This window comes from Pinus tabuliformis, chromosome 4_1 (genome assembly GCF_031772625.1).
Source record: "Pinus tabuliformis cultivar Carrire ecotype Pingquan chromosome 4_1, CPIR1, whole genome shotgun sequence".
Lineage (NCBI taxonomy): Eukaryota > Viridiplantae > Streptophyta > Pinopsida > Pinales > Pinaceae > Pinus > Pinus tabuliformis.
In genome coordinates, this window is record NC_142303.1 from 338,662,985 (window position 1) to 338,677,079 (window position 14,095).

Below are 14,095 nucleotides of genomic sequence, written 5' to 3' on the forward strand. Positions count from 1 at the left end.
ATGTACTATAACGTAGAGATCGATGACATGAATCCAATGCAACTTTAATCGTTCAAAACCGGTATCATATGCTCCCGATATCGCGTTCTGATAGATTTCCCAAATAGGTAAAAACTTGCAGGTTTGACAGGTTGATTGTGCATTTTTGGGCCAATGGTAGGCTACCACTCGGCCACTCCAGATTGGTCCAAAAATACTCAAATTTTATTGGTTCAAATTTTATATTATTATTTTTATGGGCTGACTAGGTTATTTGAGGTATAATGGTTAGAAGCCACGTGGGATAAGGGATGGATGCCACGTGGCCTCCTCGTGGCATGGTAAAATTTCGTTAAGGGCAGAAGGGACCGCACCGGGGTCGAACGCAGGACCTCTCACCAAGCAACAAGGCTCTTTACCACTATACCACCACATGTTTCTTAGCCATGCATGCTCCCGACTTATATTTAACATTGCACTCAATTAAAATTAGGGGTTAGGCTCGGGCTAAGCCCTAACCCTAGTCACTGCACCCATAAGAACCATGGGGTGGGACGAAGGGCTAGGGATTAGCCCCAACCCCAAGTCACAACCCAACGCAATGAGACAACATCGAGAGCTATGTATGGGGGCCAACCCCTGGCCACATGGCCTCCAAATGAATACAATCTCCAGCGTTTTGGTGAGCGCATAGAATTAGCACCCATGCCTGAGTTCTATGGCACCCAATGCGACCAAGTGTCATTCTGTTGGGGGTCAGCCAATGGGAGTGAGTGGTTAGCCCCAACCCTTGGGCATGTGGGCCTATACGACCAAGAATTTTGGACATTGGGAGTTGTTGGAAAATTAAAGTGTCCGATAATTTGCACCATCGAGCGTGATTATAGGTGGAATTTGTGCACCTTTCTAGTTTTGGGGCACTGAAGTCAAATTTGGGGTGAGTTGTAGGACAAATAATTGTGAAAATTGGGAAAAACTTGGGAGAAGCATAGCTTTCTCATTTTTTGGCCAAATGAGGTGTAGAAAGAGCCCAGATGGGGGTTTTTGACAGTTCTGAAGCCATTGGAGACATAATATTTACATTTTAAACATTGTAGATCCATGTAAACACAAATTTGAGGACTTAATGAAAGAGGCCCAACATTGGAACCTGGACCAGGAGATGTAGCCCAAGGGAGGGGTGAACTCCTTTATCATTTTTGTTATTATGTGTTTTTGATATGGTATATTGTCTTTGTTTTATGCTATTAACTAAGTTTAAAAACCTTAATTTTATGTGTTTTGTGAAGAGGCTCATCAATAGGTAAACTATATGGGTCTTAATGCCACTCTTCAACTTAATAAAATCAATTTTTCTCACATTTACTTACATATTTTATTTTATTTTTCTTAGTGAGAAGGGTAAAGGTGAGATGTTATGTCATGTGGCCTAATATGCATTAAAGGTGAGATTTGTCTCCCTCCTTAACTCCTCAAATCATTCAAAGATTCCTCTTCCATATCTCATCAGCTCGGAGTTACAAGCAGCCAAGCCCACCGAGTTCATTGCCAAACAAGCCAATGACAGTGAAGACAAAGAATTCTCGAGTTTCAGAGCTAAATCTCCCTAATATTTAGGACGTTGTTGGTAGCTTCAACTTGTATAAATAAGAAGGCCAAGGGCCTCATTAGGATTCGACTTTTTGTTGTACCCAAGAGGTAATTTAGAGCTGAAACATTCTGATTGTTAATATTATGTTGTATTTTACATTTTGATGATAATGAGAAGGCTTACCTTGATCCAACATTGAGTTGACTCAGAGGGCTGAAGCTCTTGGGTTAGGTACCAACCCTAGCATCATAGGTTCTTGTTTTTGTACATGTATTCTTAGATTAAAATCATAAGTTAGCTGCTAAAGTTATTCCTGCTTTGTTTAGTTTAGCAAGTATTTGAATGATTGTTTAGTCTTGTTTCCATTAGTTGAAGAAGTAGATCAATGGTACAGTAGTGAGAAAGAATACTACAGAAAATCTCATGACAATGGCCTCTTCCTCATTTCCCTTATGAGATCATGGTTTGAGGGCCTCACTCTCACAACCCAAAAAACATATTTATCTTTTGATCATTAGATAGCTTAGGGTTCATTGTTGAATAAATCGTTGTTTATGATTTCTTGGAAGCACTTGCAGTTTTCATTTTGTTTCTTGAGTTTTTTGTAGTTTAAGAAGGCATTTCATTTCATAGATCTATTCATTAGCCATCAATAAATAAATTTTCTCAAATTCAACTCATCTTTTCCCTATTTATATGAAGTTATGCATAGATGATGAGAAGAACATGTTTTGATGCAGGGATTGTTGATCTGTAGGGAGGAACTCATCTCACCAGCCTCATCTAAGTCTTCTCCATCTTATTCCAAGGCCTATCAACCCCTAATCCAAATTCCTGTTTTGTAGCCACCATGGACAACCAGCTTGGGCAAATCCAACCATCATGAAGTGTTGGGATGAGCCTTAGGTAATGTGCACCTTTTCTACACCCTATTTCAACATCATACATCCGTCCAACACTTCATTTCACCTTTCCTACACCCTATTTCACCATCATACATCTTTCTAGCACTTGATTTCACCTTCCCTACCTTCCTAGGGCCTTAAGCTAACTTCTTGTAGAAAACTAGAACATCTTGTAGTAAACTAGGACATCCCGTAACAACTATAGGATCTCTGTAACAACATGTTTAAACCTATTTTGAGTAGAAATGATAATCTGAGCATAGGGTAGGCCCTCCACTTGAATTCCATGCCTCTCAGTGCCATTTTAGATAAGATCTTCTATGCCTTTCTCCCCTGCAAAGATCAGATTGTTTAACTTAGCATTTACATTTCTAAGTAAAAAAAACAAAGACTCTTTTCTTTCCATTTCAAATTGAGATTGCTAGTTCATGCATACATCATTCATCGAGTGATATGATAACTTCCCATGCCCACTTAGTCCAAATAGCCAGATGATAGAATGTAAGGTTAGATTAGCTCTTTTCTACAAGTAATGTGTGTCATTTCTTAGCTAGATTATTTCATGGCATTTCATAGCACTTTCCATTCAACACTTTCATTTCCTAAATAGGCAAGAATTTACTTTCTTGCATTAAATATTAGCTTTACATTCACTGTCAGTAGTCAGACTCCTTCTAGTCAATAAAAGACTGGTTTGAAAACCCTAGTGGTCTATCGCCCTAGTTGAAAAGTGACAAGAGTAGATTGTTGCATCTACTGTGCATATAGCACTATCACCTCCAAGTTTGTATGAAACCCCAGGTTGATAAAGTAAAGTTGGTAGCCCTAGGAGTTGCAGCATCCTTGCTACAATACTGAGGCTCATCAACTTTTGGCACTGTTGCCGGGGAGGTGTCTAGGTAAATGTAATTTATGTTTTCCTTTCTATTTGGCATTCCGTAAATAGTTGCAATTTATGCTTTCTTTCTATTTTGCATTCAATATATAGCTGTAATTTCTTCTTTCTTTCTATTTTGCAAGTAATTCTAAAAAAAAAACAAAAAAAAGAAGAAATTTTCTTTCATACCTCGTAGGAGTAGAGACAATTTAGGAAATGTTTTGCCAAATACCCCACACCATCAGGAAACCAACCTTCCCTCTTCTTCAGTGGATGTCACCTTCCATCTATGACTGTAGGGGGGTTAGAGGACCCATTAGGTGAGCAACCAGAGATCTTTGAAGAGCCTATTGGGGAAGAAGAAGAAGAAACCATTCCACACACTTACACCATGGTTGAAAAGCAGAAATGGGGGTGATTTTCCCATTAGAGAGACTAATGGAGATGTTAGGATGAAAAACATAAGCCCCTCTGCCCTTCCTCACTTCCATGGCTTAACCTCAGAAGACCTTGACACCTTTTTGTTTGAGTTTGTTATCATCTGCAAAACTTATGATTATACCTTTGATGACCAAAAGTTGAAGTGGTTCCCATCCACCCTTAAGGATGAAACCTTGTGCTGGTTCATGGGTTTATCTGAGGACAACATCACTACCCAGGCTCAAATGTAGCAATCATTCAATGACGAGTATATGGACTACTATAGGTCCAAAGACACCAAAGAGGAAATCTTCAGAATGACCTTGGGACATGATGAATCCTTGGAGGATTATGAGGAAAGGTTCCAGCTCAGCTATAAAAGGGCCATATGCACCCTTGATCATGAATCATTCAACTTAGTCCTCCTTAGAGGGATCAGGGAAGATATCCTAGAAACCATAAACATGTTTTCTGGAGGGAACATCTATCAGCTATCTTATGATGATATCAAGACAATTTTTAAAAATCATTCTAGGTCTATCAGAAAGAAGGCTAAGGCCAGTCAAGCTTTGGCCAATTCCTCTTCCTCCAACACATCTATCAAGAGTGAAATTGGAAACATGTTGCAAGACTTTAAAAGTGAAATGATGCATACCCTTTTTCTGCAAATGGACACAATGCAGATCAAGAGGAACCAGGATGAATAAAAAAGAGCCTTAGTTGTCTTTTACCCTAGATTCACTAGGAGGCACCCTAGAAATGAATGCCCATTGAATCTTATATAGATCTGCTTGGCCTGTGAGGAAAAGCACTCCACAGACAAGTGCCCTTCTCTACCTGGATTGAAGTTTGTGTATCAAGGAACTAAAGGTGTGGCTGAAAAGCTCTACTATATCAACCAAAGGAGGCCTCAAGGACCTCGACCATACCAGCAGGGAATGCAAGGGGCATCCTATTCATATTACAACCTCAATTCGAATGCATTCATTCCCCCTTGGTGTCCTCCTTCTCATCCTTCATGGTCCACACCTTATCCCTGGTATTATGCACCTCAATACCATTCCCAGCTTGCCAATCAATCATTTCATCCACATGCTCCCCCACAACCTCAATGGAATACCCCATCACATGGGTGGATTCCACCATTCAACCAATCTCCAACCTTACTGCCTCCACCTCCATCTAAACCACATCTCCTTCACCCTGCTCCACCTAAGCAACCTTAGATGTCTGCTTAGCCAAATCTAAACCTGAACAACAAGCATGCACAACAGATCTATAGTGGAGAGACATCCTACCCTACCTATGCTATGGAAATCCAGGAAATCAACCCCAGGTCTAGAAGAGTGCTTCAAGATAACCGACCTCTATATCCACTTGAGGAGCTTGAAGAGGGAAAGGAAGAGAGTGTTCCTCAAGCAAATCCACCTCCTTTTCTTGAGAGACTAATCCATCCTAGCAAGCGCACCCAAGCTATCAAGGATGTCCCCATCTACAACAAGTTAATCAAGGAGAAATGCTTCCAACATCCTTGGAGGAGAAAGAAAGACACCCCTACCATTAATTTCATTGGACAACTGTCTGACTTAATGTTGGGGAGAGTGATTTGCCTGAAGTATCTAGACCCTAGAAGTCCTGTGGTAGATGTGCACATTGATGGCATCATTATCCCCCATACCTTGATTGATCTTGGGGCTTCTATAAATGTGATGACTAAGGAGACCAAGCTTAAACTGAATCTTTAAGGATCATTAAGTAAGACCACAATAGTCTTGCAACTTGTAGACAGATCCATAATAGCTCCTGAGGGAGTTGTTGAGGATGTGATGGTCTCCATTGATTCCTGAGAATACCTTGCTGACTTCTTTGTTCTCCAACCTAAGACCAAATTCAATGGTTATCCTCTCATCCTTGGAAGGCCATGGCTAGCCACTGCTGATGCTTACATAAGTTGCAGGGTTGGGAATATGACCATTAAAAATGGGCATTTCTCTAAACAATTGGTCTTGTACCCTCCCGCTCAACCATATCTAGAGTATGAATTACCCTTATGGTTGGAAGATGAGGAGGAAGCTGAAGTGTACCATACCACATCCTACCTAATATATCCCCTATATACTATTATAGGAGGAGGGAAACCCAATGAAGGTGTCATAATTGATCAAATCCTCCAGAACCAACCCCCCAAATCCATGCCTCTTGATGAGATGGTGAAGAAATCTGAAGATAACCCTTGGACTAATTTGCACCTAGTTGAATCAAGTTCTACTCATATCAAAATGGTAGAATTTGGTCCATCTAAAACATTGAAAATAAACCCCTTGTTCTCAGCCCATCAGGAAGAGAAGTTGTGAAACATGTTGAGAGAGCATTTGGATGCTTTTTCCTGTAGCTATAAGGAAATGAAGGGAGTGCACCCTTCAGTGTGTACTCACCACATCTACATCAAGGAAGGCTGGCACACTAGGATGCAGGGTTCATTTACCCATCTCATATAGTGAGTGGGTGTATCCTCTAGTTTTGGTCCCAAAGAAGAATTGAAAATGGAGGATCTGTGTGGATTACAAAGAGTTAAACAAAGCTACTAAAAAATACCATTTCCCTCTACCTTTCATTGATCAAGTCTTGGATGGCATTGCAAGGAACAATTTCATCTCTTTCCTGGATGGATTCAATGGTTAAAATCAGATCCAAATCAACCCAAAGGACAAATATAAAATGACATTCACTTGTACTTATGGTACCTTTGCTTATAGGGTCCTTCCTTTTAGATTATGTAATGCCCATGCCACTTTCCAAAGGGCAGTTCTGAGCATCTTTGCTAAGCTAGTCCGTGACTCTGTAGAAATCTATATGGATGATTTCACTCCCTATGAGTGTGATTTCCTAGAGGCTCTCTCTAACATTGGGAAAGTATTAAATAACTTAATTGAAATGAAGCTATCCCTTAGTCCTGAGAAGTGTGAGTTCTTGATGAATGCAGGGATTGTTCTATGTTGCTCAATATTCCAGGAAGGACTACAAGTGGACCAAAATAAAATTGCTATCATAAAAAGGGTCCCTACTCCTAAAAAACAGAGGGATGTCAGGAGTTTCTTGGGCTTAGCTGGATACTATAGGAGGTTTATCAAATACTTTATCAAAGTAAACTCACCATTGTTTGGACTGCTGCCTAAGGACTTTGAATTTTTCTTGTCAGAAAGTTGCTAAGAAGCCCTAGAAATCGTGAAGGACAAGTTTACTGCACCCATACTCTGAGGCCCATATCAGGCTCTTCCTTTCCACATCCATGTTGATGCCTCTAAAAAAGCTACAAGACAAAATCTAGGCCAGATAGAAGACAAGTTTCCTTATGCCATTTACTTCATTAGCAAAAATATGTCCAACATTGAATTGAACTATACTACGAATGAAAAAGAGCTCCTAGCTGTTGTCCATTCCTTAAACAAATTTAGACACTACATCACTGGTTACAAGACCTCTGTACATACTGACCATGCTGCTATCAAATATTTGATGAACAAGCTTGATGTGAATTCCAGAATTATTAGATGTTTGCTTTTATTACAAGAGTTTGATCTAACTATCATTGATAAGCCTGGTAGAGAAAATGTAGTTGCGGATATTTTGTCTAGAATTTCTTAAAATGAATTTTATTTCCAAATAGCTTAAAATAATCATTGGAATGAAACTTTGAATTTTGAAAGCCACCTCATTTTTACTCTCTAGAAAATTTAGTGAATGGATCCTAATTAACATTTTTTTATACACAATATTTTCTTTATGAATCTTATTTTGTAGAATCATATGATTCTGATAAATAATTTGAATTTATTTTTAAATTTCTATTGATTCCCACTTCGAGGAGTTATCCACATTTTATATTTTGTTATTGGGATGAAAGCAAAGGGAAGGAGATGAGTATTCAAATCAATATTTATTTAGGCGAGATTTCTCAAAATAATTTAAAAATATATAATCACCTTTAAGATTTCATGGCTAATGAGCATCTTTACAAATAAATTATGTTGGGTATAATTAGCATATTTACAAATAAATTTTGTTGGGTATCCTATGAATTATATTTTCTGACATTAGGGGAATTTTGACGTCTAAAATGAGTATCTTAGGGAAAATAATAAAATAATAGTTTTGGAAAAAAAGTACCTTTTCTATTGTATTTTATACTTATCTTTTTATAGGTTTACTCAAATTTCAAGTGTAGACCCACATTGTATGTTTAATTAAATTCCACATCCAACAAGCACCCATTCTACATACTTCTGAGTAGACACACATCCAAGAATAATGAAAATACATGAAAATTTTGTGTTCAACACGTTTTTTCATGCGTTTTCAATTTTTTTTCGATGTGGGTCTAGTTAGAAATCTGCAGAGTGGGTACTCTTTGGTTGTGGAATTTAATTTTGCATGTAATGTGTGTTGACACTTGAAATTTGAGTAAACCTATAAGTAAATAAGTTGAATATACAATTAAAAAAACAGTTTTATTCATTTCCCTACAAAATATTTTCTCCTCGAGATGACATCATCATCTTGAATCCTATTTATCCTTTTAAAGATAATTTTTTTAGTAATTTTTTTGATTTGAGATCCATTTTTTACCTCAAAATTCCACTATTAGGTTTGTTTTGGGATTAAAAATGGTACTCTTGTCATTTTCCATAACATTGAAATCATCTAATAATTGAGTGTTTAGTTTTTAACACATTTTTAGGTATAGTGGTGATGCCTATCAATATTCCTTGAAAGGAAATGTCATTATTTGAGATGAAATCCTCATTCAAAATCTTATCCATTTTTCTTAAAACTAATTGGCTTACCTTCATGAGATACTATATTATTGGATCAGAGAAGGGAAAAAAGGGGTAGTGTGAATTACAAATTCTCTCTAAGGTGCATATTTTTAACAAGCCCAATTGGTAACATATGATATTTTAGGAATATAAGACCATGCCAATGTTTTTCCATGAGAGTATTTATAAAATCTATTTATTATTTCCTCTACTCTTTCTTTGGGAAGCTGTCAAGTTATCTCAACTCCATATTTTCAACTTGGCCTTCATCTTAGACTTGAGTATTCATGAATTATTTTTGTTGTCTCACTATAGGAGAGTTAATGAGAAGACATGTATATCTTATTTATTTTTTTGTTTAAGAGAAAGGTTTTGAATATATATCAAAATATACAAAAGAAAAACCATGAAATATCTATCATACATCGCCACGTTTGACAATTCAAGTGATTAGACCCACCATTTCTTTCTAGAATTTCATAAAAAAAGCTTACTAAACATTCATTTTAGATGGTATGATTTAGGACATGCATTATTGTAATTAGATTCATTAACTTCATTTAGAGTTTCTTCATTGCCCCTTCAAAAAATATTTTGTTTTGTATGTGCTACCTAATATCTCTTTCATTTTTGCAACCTCAAATAGGCTAAATTTATTTGGTAAAATAACATAATCATTACAAACATCCTTAAACTCATTTCTATGTATAATACGTCTTGATATATTTAATCCATATTCAACACACTTTACATCATTTGAATAGAAAAAAGAAGAAGAAACAACGATATAGAATTCCTCTTAAAACCTTTTTCAGGAACATATGCTTCCCCACGAAGATAATTTAGGTCATTGGTTCTATTCTATAAAATATGATACCAATGTTTTCGGCAACAAAACATGAACAACATTAATAAATTTATTTAGATAGAAGCCTATGATTATAGTGAACGCAATGATATACCTAACAAAATCCCTAATAGATTCTCAATCCTCTATGCCCGTTTCACATAATTCCTACCAGAGTTTAGCCCAATAATAAGCTTCAATATAACTATTTTCAAAATCTTTTTTAAGTCAAGGCTAGTTCTAAATCGTGTAAATGAGTGAGATGGTATACTTGTTTAGACTTTACCTTAAAAAATGAAAGGAAAGAGTATGGAAAATACATCTTTATGAATGACACAAAGTAAGAACATTCTTACTTGAAGATTCATATTTTCTAATATGTTGAAATGTTTTTTTCTTCTTTCACCATCAAAATTTGGTAAGAAATAAACTACCTTGTTTGAAAGGTCATATAAATACCCTTCCAAGTCTGATGCAATATTGGTCTCCCATGTAGGTATTTGGAATGGAGCTATAAAGAGTAAACTCAAAATGAAAACATATCTCTACACAAGGTGACTTGATGCACCCTCCTTCTAGCACCAACTTCATTGATAAGGAAATATGTTCCCCATCAACAATAAATGTTCACCTCAAGGAGAAGTCCCAATTAGAATTCAACTTGTTTGGATAGGGAACCCATCTAAATTTTTGTTCCAACAACAATTACTAGTTTTGTAGTTTTATCGATTAGTCTTGGTCCACCATTTAGCATTTCCAAAATTTAAGGAATGAAATGCATCTAATTCTACCATGCAAAATATAAACAATGAAATCTAAATTAATCTAAGAGGCACAATGAACAAAAAAATTTGACAAAATTTAGTTGGAAAGTAAAGAAAAAATATAGGTTCATTTATCAACTACAATGGCGCAAAATTTATATCTATTGAACAAAGTGCTGGCTAGTTAAAATTTAAGGAGGTTTCTGTAGAACTATGCTCTTTGGGGTAGAGTCATGCGATCTAAGTATATGAGTGGCCTATCCATGAAGATTGGTTTCACATTTGTAGGAAATTAGATAAAAATAGTTTGATTATGTGGAAATCCCTTGTCGATGGATTTATTTTAAATGGTCTAATGGATTTGTAGAATTTGTAAAACAAGAAAGTGGAATAAGTGAGGAACCATGGGGGGGGTGGTGGGGGGGGGGGGGGGTGGGGGGGGGGGGGGGGGGGGGGGGGGGGGGGGGGGGGGGGGGGGGGTGGGGGAGGGTGGGGGCGGGGTAGGCGGTGGGGTTACTTCAATCTCTCTAATAATATTCTATATTTTTTACATGTTAGGGAAATTTTTTCCCTTTGGGATGCCGGGTCATTGGAGCATGCCAGATTGGGAAGAAATAGTTGGAAGTTTGAAGTAGATATTGGCTTGTATGGTGAGCTTACAGTAGAATGACACATCTTTGTGGGAAAGTTGTGTTTTTCTCAATGTTGTGAAAAGCGCGAGCGGGATTAAATCGGTGCAGGGAACGAATCGGAAAAAATTGGAAAAATCGGGAAAAAAGTGGAAAAAAGTGGGAAAAAATTGTTTGGTACACAAATATTCATTTTTTTATTTTTTTTTAATTTTTTTAATATCTAAACCATATACAACATAAAATAAATACATTTACACATAAATATGATAAAAAAACTAATATATAAGATGTTTAATATCATTTCTAGTGCTAAAATCACACATAACATTGAATCATGTCCTGAATAGTAAGTCTTGACTCCTGAGTCCCAACTCAGCCTCAAAATATCAACAAAAAATATGATAATGTATCTCATCATGTCATAATGTCATATACAATAAAATGAAAGTCTAATCCTATTGATTTCCTGTGCCCCTCTTGCGAGAAAATGCCATAGCTTTCCCTTTCCCTCTAGATGTAGATGCTGGTGCCTATGCTGGTGGAAATGGAAATGGAGTCTAATGTGCTCTAGAGGCTGAAGAACTAGAAGTAGGAGCTACAGGAGGTAGACCATGTCCTCTACTCGTGGCAGTGGTAGCCTGGGTAGGCGGTGTCACCTCCTCCTCCTGTTCCTCCTCACGTTCCTCCTCTTGCTCCTCCTGCTCCTCCTCCTCCACTTGCTCCTCCTCCTGCTCCTCCTCCTCCTCCCCCTCCACTACCATGAGAGGCCTCTCGGCCTCAACCCTCCATGCAGCAGCGGTGTCAATCCCATCCAATGAGATGGCATCCACATCAGGTGTCCTCTCAAGTTGCCTCACCCACAATCGAAGATTGTAGTAGACATAGACCATGTCATTAAGTCGCTGGGACTCCAACCTATACAAAGATCATGAAATAATAATTAATAATTAATATTATAAAAAAATATTGTTTAATGAATTCAAAAATTTATTTGGAAATTTGCAATATTGTAAATGTTTAAGTGTTAACCTGTTGCACTTCTTGTTGTGTATTTTTTCAAATACACTCCAGTTGCGCTCACATCCTGAGGAGCTGCATGTTTGGCTGAGGATGCGTATGGCAAGATTTTGCAAAAGGGGTACCCTGCCACCATACATTTTCCACCATGCATCTACAACAAAATTACAAATAAAATTTTAAATAAACATAAGAAAAAAATGGAATTTGAAGAGACAATGAAATTTGAAACAAAGTTACAAACTAAAAAATACCTGGCATTTTAATTGTCCTATCAGTGATAGCCATTTCAAAGCCAAATGTGCCACCTGCCATCTTATATGTCTCAATTTGTTTAGAGATTTCTATACGTTGTTCTGGAGATCGCACCATCTTTTGGACATAGGATAAGAATCCATCCATGATCTCAGCATCAAAATCAAACCCACATGCATAAGAAAATGCAGGGTTCAGGAAAAGCCCAGTAGCATGAATGGGACGATGGAGTGTGTTGTTCCATCGCTCATCAATCACTCCCCATAGAAGGAGTTGTTTATGAAACCCATCATCTCCCTTATCATCATAGTAGGCCTGAATGGCTTCTTTGGCCCTGTCCATGGCTTCATACAAATAGCCCATTGTGGGCTTCTCACCATCAACCAACCGAAGAACCTTTACCAAAGGTTCAGTAACGGTGCACACCTCCTGTACTCCTGCCCAGAAGTCTTCCTGGTATGAAACTAATCTGCATACGGCCTCTCCTTCTGGTTTGCGGCTTATTGACAAAGCACGCCACTCCTCTGAAAGAAACATTCTCTTCACATCCCACATAGAATTCAAGAGGGATTGAAGAGATATGAAACTCGTGGCAAACCGTGTAATGGCGGGGCGCACCAACTCTTTGTTCTTGGTGAATCTTCTCATCAAGCTAAGCACAGATGTATGATTATATATAAATTTTGTGATGCTTTTTGATGAGTCAACAATATCTTTGACAAAGGGAATTTTCCCTATGTCCTCTAACATCAAAACAATACAATGGGCAGCACAAGGTGTCCAAAATAAAGTAGGATGCTTGTCCATAAGCATTCTACCAGCAGCAACATAATTTGCAGCATTGTCTGTTATGACTTGGACAACATGTTGTTCACCCATCTCCAAAATAAACACATCCAGCAAATCACATAAAGTTCTTGCATCTTTGATTTGATGAGATGCATCAACAGATTTGATAAACATAGTCCCCTTGGGACAACTAACCAAGAAGTTTATAAGGGTTCTCCCCTTTTGGTCAGTCCAACCATCTGACATAACAGTGCATCTTGTTTGTGCCCATGATGCCCTAAAATCCTCCAATCTTTGGGCGCAGTCACGCTTTTCATTTTGAAGAATCCGGCCTCTGAAATCATGATAAGAAGGGATTTTGTACCCCGGGCCAACACTGGCAATAGCATCAACAGTAGGTTGGAAAAATGGATTATTCCTTACAATGCTGAAAGGAATATCACTCCAGAGGAGAAATTTTGCCATCAACCTGTCAGCTTGTTCTTTATAAGTTCTTTTTAGCATTGAACCGATAGATGGTTGTGAACCAGGTGTGGTTCGAGGAACAAAAAATGATGATGCAGCTACCGGATTGACTGATGTTGCAGTAGAACCAGTGCCACTTGGCCCAATTCCTTCAGCTGACCTTTTTAGTTGCCTTTTGAGTTCTTCTTTGGCCTCTCTAGTGTGCTCTAATTCTCCCAATGCTCTCATGGCTCTTTGGATAAGTTCACGATTTGTATTTGTACAGGGCCCCACATCATGCCCAGGGATTTGTGCAAGGTGAAACTTCAACCTGTACACCCCCCCGCGTATCTCCTTTCCACACAACTTGCAATTCAAGTTTTGTCTATCATTCAGAGCTTCAGGTTCACCATATTCCCAAAAAGGATCTAATTTCCTTGGCATGTTTGTTTTTGAACTTTGAATTTGCAAACCTATGGGAAAATAAGGATTAGGAAATAGGAATTTAGGATTACAATTTAGCATTTACAAAATTACAAGTTACAAATTTCCAGAATCCAAAGTTCCAAACCCAAGTCACCCAACCAAATGGAAAATGCCAAAAACAATGAAAAAACATAAACAATGTTTAAAAAAAATGAAAAAAAATAAAAATTGGTTCCCATATTCATACCAAGTTACCCATCCCAAATCAATGAAAAAATACAAAATATTCTTTAAAAACAAAGAAAACAAAAGGAAAATGGTGCCCATATGAA